Source organism: Aulostomus chinensis, chromosome 1 (assembly GCF_037954235.1).
Source record: "Aulostomus chinensis isolate RoL2024-O1b breed Wild chromosome 1, RoL_Achi_v1.0, whole genome shotgun sequence".
In the NCBI taxonomy this organism is placed as follows: Eukaryota; Metazoa; Chordata; class Actinopteri; order Syngnathiformes; family Aulostomidae; genus Aulostomus; species Aulostomus chinensis.
The window spans coordinates 24,541,998-24,562,875 of NC_141320.1; the positions used below are offsets into that span (position 1 = coordinate 24,541,998).

Here is a 20,878-nt window from a genome sequence, read left to right on the forward strand (position 1 = left end):
TTTGGGAGTCAGTGACTTAATAGAGTCTAACAAAGGGTTGAACCTGAATGAGACAGTCACCCTTCAACATGGGGCCATGGCAGAGTGAACCAAGAACACTACAATGAGGGTGAGAGTGGAGCCATGATGGACTCACAGTTCATCACCTCCACCATCATGTGGACCACCTGATCACCTCTCCCTCAACCTCTAAATAACTCATTCCCTGACCGGGAATCGAACCCAGGCCGCGGCGGTGAGAGCGCCGAATCCTAGCCACTAGACCATCAGGGACCACACTGAGCTCTCCAACAACAGAGACTATAGACAATGACTCAAGAACACAGGACTCTGTGGTCTCAGCTTGAGATGCAGAGGGTCCACCAAGACCACCAGACACCTCAGCCCCCGAAAGACAGTCCACCCCCAGGATCCTTTCCCCCCTCTGCTCCAACTCAGCCCTCCATTCATAACTGACTTTCGCTACATCCGAACTGCCAAGTACCAACCTACGTCCTCCTGCTACGACCTAAACATGGCGGCACCACTCAGACACCCGAGAAGATTGGTGGTGAAGCACGACCTCTGCTGGCAGAGCACAGATACTGCAATTAGGTCGACAGCACCAACGAAAGCCCCACCTGCTGGCCTGACTGTGGTACTGCACTCCACTCTGAACAAACCCTTCACTCATTCTCTATTATTAAGCACATTAACGCACCTGTACAGGTGTGTTCACATTATATACATATTATATATTTATGCTTGGCCGTTTTTGATGAACTTGGGTGGGACTCTGGTGCAGGGATGAGGTCATGGAGCTGATCTGGGAGCAGTCCTGATGTTAAATGCTGTGATGAAGGACAGTGTGGAGGAAAAATGGGTCAAATTTAAATTGTCAACAGTTCAACGTTGTTGGCAGGACTCCAACCTGAGCAGGGAGACCCCAATGGATTTCTAGTCCATCGCCTTCACCACTCGGCCACAACGACCACATTCACACACATTTGTAGGAGACTGAAATTCAAAAATTCATCTTAATGTCAGCACAGTCAAATATTTTTTTGTCCTCTCTCAAAGACAAACTATTTGTGTGTGTGTTTTTAAAAAGGAAAAAAAGTATTTTTTTCAGCAACAGAACTTTAATACAAACACAAAATGAAAAGCAGAACAAGCCAGAACCCAAAATATGGATTTACAGAGGAAGCGTGCTGGGCCCAGAACCCAGAGTTGGATGGATCAAAACCATCCTCTGCTAAAAGAAGGGAACAAAATAAACCTGGTTGTTTTGAAATGTGAATCTGTTGAAGAGGGTGGAAATGGTGAGGGAGTCAGTTGTTCCTTTTGTTTTATGACAGAGACCTCATTGTTAACTAAATCATTTTAATTCTTTACTTGAAGTTTCCTGCTGTTTCGCTCAAAATGTTTGACAACTTCCTCCATGCTGGTGCCCCATCACACACAACAGGTGCACTTGTCCTCTTTTCACCTCTGACCCTCAAACATTCACAGTCTTCCAGTGAACGTCCAATTGTCCTCTGAAATAAGAGATGAATCTTTCCCTGCTGAGACTCCTGATCTCTGACTGTCACTAGCATGTGCTAGCAGAATACAGCACTCCTTCTTCATGATCTGTCTTTGTCTCTGACCAGCTCTCCTGCTCTCTTTCCTCCTACCAGTCAAAGCAGACATCTTCACCTACTGATCCTGGATCTGCTGCCCGTTCCTGCCTGGTAAAAGAAGGAACCAGCACCTGGTTCTCCAGGCTGAATGAACTCCAGGACGTTGGCCAGCCGTGTCAGTTGAAACCTTATTTGTCCAAATAGAGAAAATATAAGTCTGATTGTTGATGAAAGATGTCATCATGGCTTTGAAACTGTGGTTGGGGACCAGCCAACATGAGCACATTCATGGAAGAATAGCAGTAAAAACAGGAAGTGTTAGTTAGCAAGTACTCACCAGTCTGTCACTATCATACTTGATTCTAGTGGAACAAAATGGCTGCTGCTGCCTGTGCTGCCTGGTGGAGGATCACTCTTCACCATCCTCTCAGGCCTTGATGGAACCAAAAAGGCCAGTTCCTGGAGAAGATCTTCTAGGGGTCCAGGTTAAAGCGGTGCCCCAGCTGGCACCAGGCGCTGACCCAGGTCCTGCATGGGAGATACTGTCAGTTCTGTTCTGCACTGCTCACAACCACAGGCTGGTGTTGAGGCCTGCAGCAACCAGGGCCCCAGTCACCAAGAGTATAAAGGCTGGTCATTGTGGCAGTGGGAGGAGTCAAAATGAAGACAGACCAATGTGAGCAGGACGTTCCTGGAGAAGTCAGAAGAACTTGACCATGTTTCCTACAGTACCCAGGAGGCCTGGTAGTTGTTGGGAAGGAAGCTCCAAAAGCAAAGAGCAGACAGCAGGACATCAAAAGAAAAGATCCAGACATAATCCTCCTCTGAGTCCACAGACCTGAGCACCGCTGCTCTGACTACCAGGTTACCTCCTGGTTATCAGTGTGAAGTCAATAAAATAATTAATAATAATAATAAAAGAAATAAATAATACTAAATCAAGGCCAGTTTAATAGATGGTAGAGCAGAGAGGAGCAGAGGAAGAGAGCTGGGACCAGAACCAGAGGTTGATGGATCAAAACCATCCTCTGCTAAAAGAAAGGAACAAAATAAACCTGGTTGTTTTGAAATGTGGATCTGATAAAAAGAGGTGGAAGTCAGAATTCAAACCATTGAGAGAGTTAATAACATTCTACTTTTCCACTGAAGCAAAAGAAGTCTTCAGAAGGTTTTTGTGATTCAACATAGCAGCTAAGTTTCCATTTCTATACTGATTGTCTGCAATGGTTCGTGGGGGTGGAGCCTATCACAGCTGACAATGGGTGAGGAGGGGGTTCACCCTTGATGGGTCGCCAGTCCATCCCAGGATCAGCACACACAGACAGACAACCATTCACACTCAGTCATTTAGAGTGTCCAGGTAACCACTACCCTCTTGATGTCTTTGGACTGTGGGAGGAAGCTGGAGAACCAGAGAGAACCCACACAGAGACAGGGAGAACCTGCAGGAGGGGTGGAGATTGATGAGTCCTGGAGACGTTCAATAATGTCCACAACTTTGGCACCAGGAAGACAGCAGGTGATGGCACCTGGGAGTTCAACAGACCTGATGATTGAACCACCAATCACAAGGATTTCAGCCTCCATTGTAACCAGAGAGTTTAGATGAGAGAGAACCTGCTGTCAGCCTCACCAGTCAGGGCAGTGGCAGAGGCAGCAGAGTTGAATGAAGCAGGATCACCTGGCAGGTCTCAGCTGGAGGTGATGACATCACTGGCCTCAGTCCTCACCAGTGCTCTGCCTAGCAACAGGGACGATGGAGAGAAACCAGTAGAAGCACTCTGAGAGTTGGAGACAGAAGGAGAGAGACCATGACAGAGTCACCCATGGGAAACTGTTGGATCCACTCAGGACTGGCTGGACAGACACAGATCAAAGTCAGAATTGAGTCCAGAGAGGTGGAGGCACCTGGAGCCACTGGATCAGTTTGATCTTTGAGCAGCACAAAGTAGTTTGACACATGAAGGTCGTCTGGAGAGAAGAGAGGAAGAGAAATCCATCTCCCTTCTCCTCAACGGATGAACACAGGAGAGGACGGACATCAGATGGACAGAGAGCAACACTGCTGGACTCTCAGAGCTGTTAAGGCGTCCAGGTGCAGCCAGGAGACAAACAGGGACGCTGCTTGAGGACATCATCCAGGAGGCTCTCCATGGTGTGGAGCTGGGGTCTCAGACTGGAAGCTCTGGCTGCTGAGTTGTCCAACCAGCCGTCACATCACCTCCTGAGCTCTCAGCCTCCTCTTGACCAGGTTCTGGATGCTGACTCAGCAGGAGACAGGAAAGGAATCAATGTTGAAGGAATTTCAAAGCGTCCATCAACCTGCAGGACAAACTCCTTCACTGTGTGGGAGGTTCAGAGTCCCTGGTTTGATTGCAGCTTTGACCTGAGCAGGTGTTCATCCTCATCTCAGTAACAGGGGACACTTTATCACACCAGTGGACAAACATCAGCATTCATCACCCAGCAGCTCCTCTGATCAACAGAACAAGCTGAAGTATTCTGAGAAGGAGGGCATGGATCCCTCTACCTCTCACATGCTAAGCTAGCACTCTACCATTGGAGCTAAGTCCCTGCTAATGAGCAGCAGATGATGGAGGTTGACCTTCATGCAGGGTTGGATGACCTTCACCAGTTGGAGCTTCTCTGGTTGACCAACATGTGGAATCTCTGTCAATACTCTAGTGGTGTTTAAGTGATGACAATATGGGTTAGTGACTGGGAGTGTGTGTGTGTGTGTGTGTGTGTGTGTGTGTGTGATTGTGTCTGTGTCTGTGTGTGTCTGTGTCTGTGTCTGTGTGTCTGTGTGTTTATATGCAAATCTTTCCATGGAACAACAGTTTTTATTTGAAGCAAGAGCCTCCAGATCAAAGTCAGAATTGATGATGATGTCATCAGGGGGCTTTGATAGTGTATTTATTTGTACCTAGAATTCTGTCTTTGATCTCAGGAGGACATGAAAGAAACTCAACTTTAAAAAGTATATGAGAGCATTCAGCTTGGTTAGAAAACATTTTGACTGTTCAACAGTAGAGTTTGTTAGAAACAGTTTACAACACTCAGAATTAAATTGAAGACAAAAACCTTCCACACTTAAATCCTGTCTCTAACTTCAAACTGGGGATGAACATTTTTATAATCAATCTGTCTCTATGTGTTGGCCCTGCCATGGACTCGTGACCTGTCCAGGATAAACCCCGCCCCTCACCTGAAGGCTGCTGGGATAGGCTCCACCCCCCACGAACCATTGCAGATCATCAATAACCAAAGCTACTAAGGAGGATTACAGAGTTTGGGAGTCAGTGACTTAATAGAGTCTAACAAAGGGTTGAACCTGAATGAGACAGTCACCCTTCAACATGGGGCCATGGCAGAGTGAACCAAGAACACTACAATGAGGGTGAGAGTGGAGCCATGATGGACTCACAGTTCATCACCTCCACCATCATGTGGACCACCTGATCACCTCTCCCTCAACCTCTAAATAACTCATTCCCTGACCGGGAATCGAACCCAGGCCGCGGCGGTGAGAGCGCCGAATCCTAGCCACTAGACCATCAGGGACCACACTGAGCTCTCCAACAACAGAGACTATAGACAATGACTCAAGAACACAGGACTCTGTGGTCTCAGCTTGAGATGCAGAGGGTCCACCAAGACCACCAGACACCTCAGCCCCCGAAAGACAGTCCACCCCCAGGATCCTTTCCCCCCTCTGCTCCAACTCAGCCCTCCATTCATAACTGACTTTCGCTACATCCGAACTGCCAAGTACCAACCTACGTCCTCCTGCTACGACCTAAACATGGCGGCACCACTCAGACACCCGAGAAGATTGGTGGTGAAGCACGACCTCTGCTGGCAGAGCACAGATACTGCAATTAGGTCGACAGCACCAACGAAAGCCCCACCTGCTGGCCTGACTGTGGTACTGCACTCCACTCTGAACAAACCCTTCACTCATTCTCTATTATTAAGCACATTAACGCACCTGTACAGGTGTGTTCACATTATATACATATTATATATTTATGCTTGGCCGTTTTTGATGAACTTGGGTGGGACTCTGGTGCAGGGATGAGGTCATGGAGCTGATCTGGGAGCAGTCCTGATGTTAAATGCTGTGATGAAGGACAGTGTGGAGGAAAAATGGGTCAAATTTAAATTGTCAACAGTTCAACGTTGTTGGCAGGACTCCAACCTGAGCAGGGAGACCCCAATGGATTTCTAGTCCATCGCCTTCACCACTCGGCCACAACGACCACATTCACACACATTTGTAGGAGACTGAAATTCAAAAATTCATCTTAATGTCAGCACAGTCAAATATTTTTTTGTCCTCTCTCAAAGACAAACTATTTGTGTGTGTGTTTTTAAAAAGGAAAAAAAGTATTTTTTTCAGCAACAGAACTTTAATACAAACACAAAATGAAAAGCAGAACAAGCCAGAACCCAAAATATGGATTTACAGAGGAAGCGTGCTGGGCCCAGAACCCAGAGTTGGATGGATCAAAACCATCCTCTGCTAAAAGAAGGGAACAAAATAAACCTGGTTGTTTTGAAATGTGAATCTGTTGAAGAGGGTGGAAATGGTGAGGGAGTCAGTTGTTCCTTTTGTTTTATGACAGAGACCTCATTGTTAACTAAATCATTTTAATTCTTTACTTGAAGTTTCCTGCTGTTTCGCTCAAAATGTTTGACAACTTCCTCCATGCTGGTGCCCCATCACACACAACAGGTGCACTTGTCCTCTTTTCACCTCTGACCCTCAAACATTCACAGTCTTCCAGTGAACGTCCAATTGTCCTCTGAAATAAGAGATGAATCTTTCCCTGCTGAGACTCCTGATCTCTGACTGTCACTAGCATGTGCTAGCAGAATACAGCACTCCTTCTTCATGATCTGTCTTTGTCTCTGACCAGCTCTCCTGCTCTCTTTCCTCCTACCAGTCAAAGCAGACATCTTCACCTACTGATCCTGGATCTGCTGCCCGTTCCTGCCTGGTAAAAGAAGGAACCAGCACCTGGTTCTCCAGGCTGAATGAACTCCAGGACGTTGGCCAGCCGTGTCAGTTGAAACCTTATTTGTCCAAATAGAGAAAATATAAGTCTGATTGTTGATGAAAGATGTCATCATGGCTTTGAAACTGTGGTTGGGGACCAGCCAACATGAGCACATTCATGGAAGAATAGCAGTAAAAACAGGAAGTGTTAGTTAGCAAGTACTCACCAGTCTGTCACTATCATACTTGATTCTAGTGGAACAAAATGGCTGCTGCTGCCTGTGCTGCCTGGTGGAGGATCACTCTTCACCATCCTCTCAGGCCTTGATGGAACCAAAAAGGCCAGTTCCTGGAGAAGATCTTCTAGGGGTCCAGGTTAAAGCGGTGCCCCAGCTGGCACCAGGCGCTGACCCAGGTCCTGCATGGGAGATACTGTCAGTTCTGTTCTGCACTGCTCACAACCACAGGCTGGTGTTGAGGCCTGCAGCAACCAGGGCCCCAGTCACCAAGAGTATAAAGGCTGGTCATTGTGGCAGTGGGAGGAGTCAAAATGAAGACAGACCAATGTGAGCAGGACGTTCCTGGAGAAGTCAGAAGAACTTGACCATGTTTCCTACAGTACCCAGGAGGCCTGGTAGTTGTTGGGAAGGAAGCTCCAAAAGCAAAGAGCAGACAGCAGGACATCAAAAGAAAAGATCCAGACACTAAAACTACAAGTAGAAACAAGAAGAAATACTAAAAGCTTTGGAAAGATACTACAAGGTTGGATATACATTATTATATACACTACTATTCTCATTGACTCCTAAAGAGGGACAGGAAACATTAGAATGTGGATCAGATCAGCTGATTTCAGTGTTGAGTCCATCCCTTCATCCACTTTCTATTCTTGTCCTTTAAGGGTCATGGGGGGGGGGGGGCGATCCCAGGTGACATTGTTCAAGAGGCAGGGTTCACCCTGGACAGGTCACCAGTCCATCAGGAGAAATGAGGTGGTCGGTATCATGCAACCGAAACTAAAACATTCGTCAGATCAAATTCAGATTAAGGCAAGAGCCTCCAGATCAAAGTCAGAATTCCTGATGATGTCATCAGGGCTTTGACAGTAGCTAGAATTCTGTCTTTGATCTCAGGAGGACATGAAAGAAACCCAATTGAGGAAAGTAGAAGAGAGAACATTCAGCTTCATTAGAAACACTTGAACTGTTGAACAGTAGAATTTGTTTGAAACAGTTTACAACACTGAGTGACAGGATTGAAGAGGGAAGAGTTTTCTGCTTTAAAATTAATTCTAACCTAAAAGTCAAGTCAAGTCAATTTTATTTATATCGAACCAAATCCCAACAGAAGTTATTTCATGACACAGTTTTGTCAGAGTTCAATAAAAGGAAATTAAGGGTCATCCAAGTTTTTATCTCCTTCAGACAGGCCTCCAGTTTAGTCAGCTCATTTATTTCACGTGGATGCATTTATAAGTACAGCTGTGTGTCGTCAGCATAGCAGTGAAAATTAATTGAGTGTTTCCTAATAATGTGACCGAGAGGAAGCAGATAAAGGGTGAAGAGGATTGGTCCAAGCACAGAGCCTTGAGGAACACAATAAGTGACTGCAGTGGTTTCCGAGGGTTTATCATTAGTCAGTACAAACTGAGATCGACCTAGTAAATAGGACCTGAACCAGTTAAGTGCAGTTCCTTCAATGCCAGTGACAGGTTCCAGTCTCCGTAGAAGGATATGGTGATCAATGGTATCAAAAGCTGCACTACGATCTAATCAGACCAGCACAGAGACCAGTCCCTCATCTGATGCTAGTAGGAGGTCATTGGTAACTCTGACGAGTGCAGTTTCTGTGCTATGATGAATCCTGAACCCTGACTGGAAATCCTCTAATAGGCTGTTGCTATGGAGAAGTCACAGAGCTGTTTAGCAACTGCTTTCTCCAGAATTTTGGTGAGAAAAGGAAGATTTGATGTTGGTCTGAAGTTGGCCAAAACTTCTGGATCCAGGGTTGCTTTTTGAGGAGGGGTCTAATTACTGCCACTTTAAAGGACTGTGGGACGTAACCAGATACCAGACACATTGATCATATCTAAGAGGGAGGGGCTAACGAGGGGTAGAGAGTCCTTAAGTAGCTTGTTTGGGATGGGGTCTAGAAGACAGGTGGATGGTTTAGAGGAGGAAATGATTGAACTGAGCTCATCAAGGCTAACGGTAGAAAAACTGTCAAGTGTACGTCTGGTCCTCCAGCAGCCTCTAAGGCTTCTGAGGCTATAGGTGCCATGTTGTCAGCTGATGGCAGGAGGAGGTGAATTTTCTCTCTAATAAGGACAATTTTGTCATTAAAGAAGTCCATGAAAGAAGAGGAACCTGGGTTGTTCTTGTGTTCCTCTATTAGTGCTGAGTAGTCGGCTGCTCTCGGTATACGAAGGGCTTTCTTGTAACTTTTAAGGCTGTCTTGCCAGACTAAATGAGACTCCTCCAGTTGGGGCAGCGCCATATTCTCTTGAACTTCTGGGTTTTTTGTTTAAGCTGTCTGGTTTCTGAATTGTACCAAGGTGCTTGTTTCCTTGGATTTATAGATTTAGTTTTTAGTGGGGCAAATGAGTCCAGAGTTGATCCTAAGGTGCCTGTTGCTCTATTGATAAAATTATCAGTTTGGGAGGGACTAAGGTGGACAACAGTGTCCTCTGTAACAATGGGACACGACACTGAATTTAGCACCAATGGAACCACTTCCTTAAATCTAGGTGTGGCCTGATCAGACAAACATCTGGAAACCACTGTTTTCCTGAGTGGACTGTAGTTGATCAGTCCAAATTCCAAAGTGATTGATTGGCTGTCTGAGAAAAGCGTTCTGTGGAAACACAACTAGATGTTCAGCTTCAGTTCCACATGTTAGGAGGAGGTGGAGGTGTGGTTGTGACAGTGAGGGCGTTCATGGACAGACTGATGGACACCAGTTGAGTCTAGAAGAGAGAGAAATGCAGCACCAGACTGTCGACACTCTTCTGAGACCTGCTTCCTGTCTTCAAGCGTCATCAAGACGTCCCAGCCTCAGATTTTCTGATTGGAGACAATGATGACCACAAGTACAACGAAAAAAAGAGAAGACAAAACAAACATAAAATCCATCCAAATCCATTGATTGATTGATTGATTGATTGATGCTGCAGTTCTAATGTGGAGTTTCAAACTCAGAGAACAGCTGCCGTAAAACACTGAAGAGGAAGAAGAAGGATTTTTATCCATAACTGAGATAAAAATTGAAAAGTTCAAAATAACATGAAAAATGGCAAATAATGTGTTGTTGTTTGTTGCCTTCAATCATTGCAGGAACAACATGAGATGGAAAAACAACTCTTTCATCTATTTAAAGTAGAAAGATGTCTGTAGACAACATCCACTCCAAACAGTCAAACACCAGGGTGGTGATCAAGTAGAGCCTCTACATGGAAACAAAAGCACTGACAACTTTAAAAGAGAACAGAAAGTTTATTAAAAGACAAGTTTATAAGGACATTTAAAGGTGTGTAGACGGCTGTTTACACTTTAATTCAGCTGTAGAAGAAGACCTTCACTGTGAAAACTCATCCTGTGTTACAGCCGCCCCTCCAGGACGGTCAGGGACCAACTTCAGTCCTGGTCCTGATACACCGGAAATCCAAGCAGTCCCTCCCATAGGAACCATGTATTTGTTAAAGCAGCGCTCGCTGTGTCTGTGTAGGAGCCGGTACTGAGCGTATACTGCATGTGTACTACTACTAAAGGTACTTCACCAGAGGCTCCAGCTGATGTCCCATATTTCTCAAACAGCTGGATGACATCACTGATATCAGAGACTCCGCCCACTCATTTATTTTCACACATCTCAAAGACAATTCAGTGTTTGATCAGGATCAATACATCAATATAAAGATCAGTACTTGGTGCCAAGTGGATCTTTGATGGTGACCTAAGAGAAATCAGATCAGCCCTCACACCCTCCTGTCCAATGGTGGCTCCATGATTTCAGCTTCATCCTGTCTCTTTCCTGCTGTGTTTTCCCTTCTGCTTTCAAAAACTCTTTACACCCACAACCCTCAAGTCTGGCCTCCACCACCATGATTAGTTTCAGTTTCTCCTCAGCTTCAGTCACACAACACAGGATGGACAAAGGAAGTCTCTCTGTTGCGTCGTCTCATCTTTTCCTTTGTTAACTAACTCAGCAAGACTGATGTCTCTCAGCTGTGTGTTCTCATCATTGTTCTCCATGTAGACACGTTGTCTCCACTGACCATAATCCACTCACCTTCCTTCATTCGTTGCAGTGTCCCAAACAGAGACCAGTCAGGTGGTCTCTGTTCCTGCAGTCATACTGCCTGGATATTTACTATGTGAAGGGGACGACAACATGGTGGTGGACGTCTTGTCTCGAGTTGCCTCTCTTCCTCCTCATCCATCGTCTCCTCCTTCCACCTCCCTAACACTCACACACAACCACAACCATAGACTTCACTGACAGTGACATCGCTCACTGAGTTCATCTTTGATGTATCGTTGGTTTAAATAAAGTCATTATTTGGCCTTCAACCTACATCTCCCACTCTTGTCTGCTTCAGAGCTGTCAAGACAAGAGGTTCCACCCCAGTGTGCATTCTCATGTGTCTTTTCAGAGATCCCTTTTCTGAAAATCTTGTGCCACAAACTGAGCATGAGAATGGTTTCTCCCCAGTGTGTGTTCTCATGTGTCTTATCAGACATGTCTTTTCTGGGAACCTTTTGTCACAAACTGAGCAGAGAAATGGTTTCTCCCCAGTGTGTGTTTTCATGTGTCTCGTCAGACAAACCTTAACAGAGAATCTTTTGCCACAAACTGAGCAGGGGAATGGTTTCTCCCCAGTGTGTGTTCTCATGTGTAATTCTAGACGTTCCTTAACTGAAAATCTTATGCCACAAACTGAGCAGGGGAACGGTTTCTCCCCAGTGTGTTTTCTCATGTGTGTTGTCAGATGTCCCTTCACAGAGAATCTTTTGCCACAAACTGAGCAGGGGAATGGTTTCTCCCCACTGTGTGTTCTCATGTGTGTACCTAAACCACTTCTATATCTAAAACCTTTACTGCACTTTGAGCACCTAAATGGACGCTCATCCTCACTGACTTCTGTCTCAGATTCAGAAGGACCAAAGGTCACGTTCCTGATGATCTCTGATTCTCTTTCAGTCTTTACTTCTTGCTCTTTTGAGCTGCAATGAGTCACTTCCTGTCCTGGGCTCAGTTTCTGAAGCAAATTCCTCCTTGAGCCAAAGGGTTCCTTGTGCTCAGAGGAGGCCGTGTTATCAGGTCTGACCCAATCATCCTCACTGACTTCAGGCTCAGCTTCAGAAGAGTCTGACATCTGGTCTTCAGTCTGGGGTTGTACAAGTGGATCTGGATCTACCTTGCTGGCTGGTTCTGGTTCTGGTCCTCCACTCTCTTCTCCATCAGCTTCTGTTTTCAGATGATGAATTGGGCTGCTGCTCAGAGACTCTTCTTTCAAGTTCTCCTCAGTTAGACTCTGATGAAGCTGTGGGAACTGAGGTTTCTCTTCGTCCCCTTCACTCTTCACAGGGACCAGAGTGAAGGGGAACGTGGTGATAGCAGCCTCCTCCTGCCCTTGAAGCTGCCCTCCCTCCTCACTGGTCCAGAGCTCCTCCCACTCCTCTTTAATGTGGGGGGGCTCTGGGTCCTGCAGCTCAGGGGGAACCTCTTCTTTAATCACCAGCAGCTGCTCCACATCTGCAGGACACAAACAGCAACATCAGAAATCTCTTCATTTGACTCTGAAACAGCGGAGCAACAGACAGAAACAGAAATCAACTCAATGAAAAGAGACGTCCTGCTACTGACGACCAGTCAGCAAACTGGGAACAGAAACGCTGGCTTCAGATGCTTGGATCAACGTTGTGTCACCCAGGTCAAAGGTCATAGGTCCCCTCTGCTGAATGGTTTTGTCCATTCATGATCACATCTGCTAGTCAGAATGTTCATTTCTAGAATGAGACCCTGTAGGAGAATGAGAGTTCAGTCCCTAGAACCAGAGGGAACCTGTACCAATGCTAAACATGTCAGCCCACCTACACTCACAGCCAGGGAGGTGCTGGCCACTGGGAGAAGTGGAATGATTCCCTAATGGCCGGTCCAGCCCAGGCCAACCGGGCAGTGGAGAAAAAAAGGTTGTTTTTAATGGGCTGATATAATTTCCAGTCTACAGGATCATCTTTTAACAAGGTAGCACTGTAGCAGCCTACAGAAGAACGACACAAGGACACCAACATGCACAGCATTCTGGGCCAGCCTGTCACACACGACTCAGTTAGCAGGAGTTAGCAACACAGAGTGAATGTCCCCTCAGCTTGGTCTTGTCTTGGTTCAGTCCAATGGTAACATGCTTCTGATGCCTGTCAATGGGAGTGTTCTTAACATTGACCACTGACAGTGACTCACACCTCAGGTTCCAGCCCTGGAGTGATGATTCCTGAGATCCACTGATGCGTCAGGTCTTTGTTTCTTTCACTTCATGATCCTCATGGACCCATCAAAAAATAACACAACACAAAAAACACCTACACAGGAAATACTTAGCTCTCTGGCACACATAACGTCTGGACCAATATTAATATTAATATTTATATATAAAAAAGAATAAATGGCACACAAACAATCAACCGGCGGCGCTCCCACGCCCCGGGTGCCTCCCTGAATTTGAACTACATTCTAGTCATCCACACCATCACATCTACACTCCCACGCACAACACACACCCTGCACCCATGTTGGGATGGGGGGGCAGCTGGGGCGGGGAGTGGGTCCATTGCTGCCCCTTTTGCTAACTGCACCAGCGCGGGCCTGGGTTGGGCCTGTGGCCTGGGGGGGGGGGGGTTCCTGGGGTTCCCTGTGTTCAGGGGGTTTCTGGGTGCCCTGGTGGTTTGGTCTTGACCTGCCTGCTATCCTGGACTGGGGGTGTGATGTTCTGGTCCCCCACATCAGCTACAGTCAGCTACCCACAGCATCCAAGACAAACCGTAGCACACACACACACACACACACACACACACACACACACACACACACACACACACACACACACATCTGGTCTCAAAATACACGCCTCTCTGGCTACAAAGACAGGTCAGTGAGAGTTTTTCTCGACTGATAACTTCTGTTGTTCTGTGTTGTAGAACTGTAATACTCTGAGAAGAAATACCTGCTGGCTCTACTCTCTCTCTCTCTCTCTGGTCTATTTTTATAGTTCGTCTCTTGGTGACCAGTAGAATTTCCGATCGAACTCTCGATAAATCTCTGTTGTTATTGTTGCTACTGTTTTTGTTTGTTTGTTTTTCTCCTATTGTTGTCCCCCCCCCCTTGTCCTCCCTGTCCTGTCCCTGCTCTCTCTTCCTGTCCTGTCCTTGGTCTCTCTTCCTGTCCTCTCCTGAGCCTCAGTCCGGTAGCTTCATCAATGAACCAACACCATTCCTAATAAAGTTCAACACAGATGGTGATAGGAGGAGTTTATCAGGTTCCTCCTTAGCACAGTAGAACTGCTTCAGTCCAACAAGGCACCAGGAACATGGATGCTGCTGCTGAACAGGACAGGTTAAAAACTACAAAAGAAGGCTGGACAACAATCCACAGAAAAACTAGTTTACCCTTTGATTTTGACCTTTGAATTTTTACATTTTACCTTTCAGACGTTCACACACAACCCGGAAATGGCTTTTTACACCTAAAATCCCCTAAAATGCTCTCTGAGGGCCTCTGCAGCTCCACTTCCTGGCTGAATGAGGGGCCCAGCAGGTCCCTGCGGGACTCACCTGCTCTGTCCAGCCTGACTCGGGGCTTCAGCACGGCATCGAGCAGCAACCTCTGCCGGCGGTTCTCCCGCTCGTACTCCGCCACGGTTTCCTCCAGCAGAGCCACGATCTGCTCCGCGGCCGCCGCCAGCCGCTCGGTGAGCAGCGCTCTCAGCACCGGGACTCCAGCCGCTGAGTCTCCTTCTCCCAGCTGCAGCAGGAAGTCTTCAGCGGCGGCGAGGATCCGCTCCTGGACCGACACCCGCAGCAGCTGCGCGGCGCACATGTTGAGGTTCTACCGGCGCCACTCAGCCTTCAGGAGACAAAGACCGAGGCCGGGGGTTCACGGACTTCTCCTTCTTTCCTTGTTGTGTTCAAAGCTTCCCGCGTCTTCTTCTCGTTTTGTGAAGCGCGTATTGATGACGTATGTGGTGACGTCCGAAGCCTCGCCAGCCGGCAGTGACCACGTGACTGATTCAGGACCTGCTTCTCCGGCTTGGCGTGAGATTCTAAATGTCAAGCAGTGAAACGCCGTGGTTTCCTCCCTCCTCGTCCAAAAGCGTTCGCTATTTGATCAAAGGAAGGAGAAACAAGTGACTCGATGTTGTGGAGGCTGAACTCCGAGTTGAGAGAACTTTCATTCTGATCTGAGAGCAGCAACAAAGCCACTGAGAAAAACTGAACCACTGTCAGAGTCGGCACAGCATCAGCAGTCAGGCTGTGTTCACACTGGGAGAAACCATCGGACAGAAACCTCCCTCAGTCACACTGAAGGAACCTGAACTGACTGCTGCAGCTGGGACACACACACACACACACACACACACACACACACACACACACACACACACACACACACACACACTTACACACACACACACAGCAGGAAACATGGACAGAGAGATAAAAGCACAGGATGCCTCCTCCTCCTCCTTCCAGAGATCAACTGATCTCCAGATTGACTTCAATTCTTTGATCAGAATTCTTCTTCCTCCTTGATAGATTTATTGATACTTTGTCATAGACGGTCCATTCCTATTGGAGGATGTGAAAGAGCAGGAGAACCAGGTTCCCATGTATGGAACTAGAATATTTATATACTGTATTGCAGTCGTTTCCAATATCCATCCATCCATTGTCTTCCTCTTATTCCTGTTAAGGATCATGGGGGGTGGAGCCTATCCCAGAGTCTACAGGTGAGAGGCAGGGTTCACCCTGGACAGGTCACCAGTCCATCACAGGACCAACACATAGAGACAGACAACCATTCCCTCTCACAGTCACACCTACGGTCAATTTAGAGTATCAATCAGCCTCGTCCCCTCTTGATGTCTTTGGACTGTGGAGGAAGCTGGAGTACCAGAGAGAACCCACACAGGAACAGAGAGAACATGGAGACTCCACACAGAAAGATCCTGTGCTCCAGCCAGGACTGGAACCAGGAACCTTCTTGCTGTGAGGTATTTTTATCTCACAAGTGGAAAAATGTAGAATCTTCATGTCATTACATGTCGTTCTCCATTGGGTCACTAGGGGGCAGCACCTACCTGCATCACCAATATGAGCCTTCAGTCTGTCAGGGGGTAGAATTCAGTCACCACCAATGACATCAGAGTCAGAGTTTAGACATCAAAGACAGACATTAAAGCCTCTCTGATAAAACAAAAATATCCTGCAATATTTTTTCCAAAGGGAGACCCTCTTTATTCTCTAGTTTAATCTGCTGCAATAATAATGAGCATCTTTGTCAGTCTACTGATGAATGTCAGATATCTTTGATGACCAAACCTGGACGTTTGTCTCAGTTTGACTGGAAGTCTCATTCATTCATTTCTCCTCCATGATTTCCTGCAATGATTTCCTGGTTCTGCTCCATTCAGGTTCAGAGAGCTGAGATTAAAATCACTCAGGAATAAAAGAGGAGACACCAACAAGTCAGCATGGAAGAGGAGCAGCTTTTCAAACTGGTCACCCTGGCTGCTGGTCTGGGCCTCCCTTTGCCTCGGTGCTCCTTGAACCAGTGAAGGTCCTGGTCCAGTCTTCTCCACTGAGTCCTCGTCAACAGGGAGCACCTCCCCACCAGAGAGGTGCAGGGCAAAGGAAAGGAAAACTCCAACCAGAATGAACGCTGCACTAAAAACTGCCCTCCATTTCTTGAGGGGAACGTTGGGTCTTCCTCAGGCAAACGGCAGTCAGCAGTGGCTCAACATCTGAACTGAGCCCAGACCTGGTCAGCTGATCATTCACCAGCTCAGCCCCTCCCACTCATGACGAAGACCTTGAAAACCCCAACATCACCTCCTCCACCTCAGTCTGGCGTGTGTGGATGGAGGGCTGTGACGTCAGCGGCGATGACATCACTGACACAAACACACTGATCTCTGACTGGTTTGGTCTGAGTGGGATTCAGTGACATCACACGACCTGCACCAGATGAAGGGGCGGGGCATCCAGGAGCTGTGACATCACTGGTGACTCTTGTTGGGCCGCCTTCTTGGCCAAAGTGGAGGAGAACAGGACCCAAATACAGACGGGGGAGAGGAGCGTTCAACAAAAGGAGGCTTGAATGATGAAAAGACAAAGAACAACAAAGGAACTCAAAGCACCAACAGAGGAGAAAAGACAAAGTAGCAAACAAAAGCCAAACTTCCACTGGAAACTTGGAGGAGCTGGAACAGGAGGGGGAGAACATGAGGCTGAGAACCCTGGAGAATGAGAGGTGGACAAATCCACCAGCGCAGCATCAGGAGAGCAAAGAAACCAGAAGGAGCTTTGAGGAGCTGCTGACATGCAGCCAGGGAGCGTCTGCCTGAGATGGGAGGAGCTGCTCATCCACCCTGATGGAGAAGCAGCCATCTTGCTCTTCTGACGCCGACCGGCAGAAGGAACAGAGGAGGTGAGGGGCCTCACGTTGTCATGGCAACATGGAAACATTCCACTCTGTCAGCGGTGACTCCATCAGACGCACTTTGTCTTTGTGAAGATCAAAGTGAAAGGAAATAATAAAATAAAACAATGAAGGCTGCATGAACTGAGTGACACACTTGAGGATGACATCAGCGAAATGTGTGATGTCACACTGCTGAGTCGTGAGGTCACCACCAGAGAACAAATGAGTGATGAGATGCTGATTATTGACTCTCTACTTTAAATGATCTCACTCTCTTCCAGCTGGAAGAAGTTGGAGGATGAATGAAGTCAAGAACTGGAAAAATGGAGAACGTTCATGTCATTACATGTTGTTCTCCATTGGGTCACTAGGGGGCAGCACCTACCTGCAACTCCTGTGAGCCCTCAGTCTCACCTCATTTTCAGGCTCCAACTAAAATGAAGCTTCAACTCTTCTGAATCCTCTCCACCTGTCAGATCTGTTTGAAACTTCCAGGTTTGATCAACATCCCAGTCTGAACACATCTACAGGTCAGTAGTGACCACAGCGCCACCTACTGGCAGCAGGAAATGACAGATTTGACACTGAGATGTCCTCATGTAGCCTGTTCATGGTGTCCTGCTCAGATGTGGTCAGACCCACCCTGAGAGTTTGGGGAGAACCCTTGGATGACCCTTAATTTCCTTTTATTAAACTTTTATTAAACTCCAATAAAACTGAAGTCATTGTCCTGGGCCCAAAACATCTTTGAGACACCCTATCTAATGAGACAGGTACCCTGGAAGGTATCACCTTGGCCCCCAGCACCACCCTAAGGAACCTAGGAGTTCTCTTTGATCAGGATCTGTCCTTTCATGCCCACATTCAGCAAATTTCTAGGACTGCTTTCTTTCATTTGTGAAACATTGCTGAGATCAGACACATCCTGTCTCAAAAAGATGCAGAAGAACTAGTCCATGCCTTTGTCACTTCCAGGCTGGATTACTGCAATTCCCTCCTATCAGGCTGCACCAGGAGGTCCCTCAAGACTCTCCAGCTGGTCCAAAATGCTGCTGCCCGTGTGTTGACTAGAACTGGTAGCAGAGACCATGTCTCTCCTGTACTGGCTTCTCTGCATGGCTCCCTGTCACATTCAGAATAGAATTCTAAATTCTCCTTCTACCATCAAAGTCCTCAACAGTCAGGCTCCTTCTTACCTGACAGAGCTCCTAGTCCCCTATTATCCAGCTAGAACCCTTCGCTCGCAGGATGCAGGGTTACTGGTGGTTCCTGGAGTTCTAAAAGTAGAATGGAGCCAGAGCCTTCAGCTATCAGGCTCCCCTCCTGTGGAACCGTCTCCCAGTTTCAGTCCAGGATGCAGACACCCTCTTGACCTATAAGAGCAACCTTTTTGATCAGGCTTGTAGTTGGGCTGCTAAGGCTGGCCCTTAGATATGCTGCTATTGGCTTAGGCTGCTGGGGGATCTCCCATGGTGCACTGGGCTTCTCTCTCCTCCTCCTGTCCTCAGACGTGTTACTAACTCATCCTCTTCTCCCCTCATCCCAGATCCTGGTGCTGCTGGAGGAGGCTGCAGACCTGAAGAGGCTCAAGCTGTCACCCGTAGCTCCACCTGCTCATCGTCTGTTCATCAGTCTCTTCACTTCTCTCTCTCTTTATCTCTGTCCCTCTCTTTCCTTCTGCATATCTGTCTTCCTCCATTATCTGTCTTTGTGTCTGCCCTGCTCTTCTGCTCTCTTTCCCCCCAACCGGTCAAAGCAGAAGGCCGTCCCCACTAATCCTGGATCTGCTTGACGTTCCTGCCTGTTAAAAGGAAGGTTTTTGTCAGCACTGTTGCAGGATGTGCTTGCTGATGGAGAATTGTTGGGTGGAGGTTCATTGAAGGAGTTTGGTTCTAGACCTGCTCGACCTGTAAAGAGTCATGAGATAACTTTGTTGTGATTTGGAGCTATACAAATGAAATTGACAAAATTGACTTGAAGCCTGGGACTTCAGGTCCAACGCTGAGACCACGGCGTGATGGAGAGTTCTGATGATTCATCAGCACAATCAGACTCTGATAACTCCTCCCTCCCTGGTTGATCTGAGTCAAAGTTCCCATGTCTGATCAACTTCCTGTCCTGATGACATCACTGCTGCAGGTGACCAGTTAGCATTGCTCTGTTTGATGAAGCTGCGTTCAGGGAATGAGCAAGTTTCCCTTTGTGTCACTGCTTCTCTACTAATCTGATCTCTGATCAGTTCGCCAAGAAGAGTCTGGGGTCAGGGGCTTGATGAGTAGAGCTGTTTAGTCAGGAGGAGGCTGCTCTGATTGGTTCCTGACACTGAAACAAGGCCTTCATATATTTATGATGACATCACCAATAGGAGCCTTCAGTCTGTCAGGGGGTAGAATTCAGTCAGCACCAATGACATCAGAGTCAGAGTTCAGACATCAAAGACAGACATTAAAGCCTCTCCTACAAAACAAGAAAATAGTGGAATATATTGGAAACTCTACTGCAATTAATGGTGGGAATCTTTGGACACCTCACGATTCGATTATTAAAATTCAGGGGCTACGATTCAATCACAAAATGATTATTGATGCATCTCTAATTTATGTTTATTGATGCACTTTTTCACATTTTTGCAACAACAGTTTTCTAAAAACAATATATTTGGAATAAAAACAAGAGTTGAACTCATTTCTATTATATTTTATTTTGCTGTTGAAAAAAAACACATTGGTACCTTTTGGGAAGCCTGGAAATAAGAGGAAAACGTAGCTCATTCCCACCCCACCAGTCAAGAGGGTCCCCAGAGACGGAGAGGTGGAGAACTACAGTACTTCTTAACTTCTTCCTGAGCCCTGGCTCAGGCAGACCTGCTGGGCTGTTGCACTTGAGCATCAGTAAAGTTCTGCCCCAGCAGGCTCTCCAGTCGAGATGATGACAAAGTCCTTCTTTTGGGAGCTCGGTGGTCCTCCTCCCTCAAAGCAGGGTTTGTTCCTGGTCCTCTTGCTCATCTTGCTGTGGGTAAATACACAATGAGAGGAATTGTAGTTCTTTATGATCAGGCTGCACTGACAAGTGGTGAAAGACTCTGCAGCTGCTCCAGGATGCAGCTGCACACATATTGACAGGAAATAGGAAGAGAGACCATATCACCCAGTCTGAGCTTCGCTGCACTGGCTTCCAATAAAATCCATCTTTTCTAGCTCTTAAAGGAAAATTCAGGCACAAAATGAACCTAAGGTGTGTTCTTGTATCATTATTATTATTATTATTATTATTATTATTATTATTATTATTATTATTGACAATTGCAGGGATTTTGTTTGACAGCAAACTGGTTTTCGGTACATACCGCTAATTATCTCCTAATGCAGGTTGTGGGGGCAGCAGATAAACAGACAAATCAACAATAACATACACTTAAAGCAGCATAAAGCCTCAGTAGAGATAAAGCAGAGCCTTGATGTGGAAACAAAATCACTGAGAACTTTAAGTGTACAGAACGTTTAATAAAAGACAAGTTTATAAAGAACAGTTAAAAGGAGTGTGGATGGATGTTTACACTTTAATTCAGCTGTAGAAG

The 20,878-nt window shown here is 46.7% G+C and overlaps 2 non-coding genes across 2 annotated transcripts; both read right to left on the reverse strand.

Moving 5' to 3' along the window:
- Nucleotides 1–201: 201 nt before the first annotated feature.
- Nucleotides 202–273, reverse strand: trnae-cuc (transfer RNA glutamic acid (anticodon CUC)). Its single transcript has one exon. It is a non-coding gene; the product is annotated as a tRNA-Glu (tRNA).
- Nucleotides 274–5,093: 4,820 nt separating this feature from the next.
- Nucleotides 5,094–5,165, reverse strand: trnae-cuc (transfer RNA glutamic acid (anticodon CUC)). Its single transcript has one exon. It is a non-coding gene; the product is annotated as a tRNA-Glu (tRNA).
- Between the last annotated feature and the right edge of the window lie 15,713 nt (nt 5,166–20,878).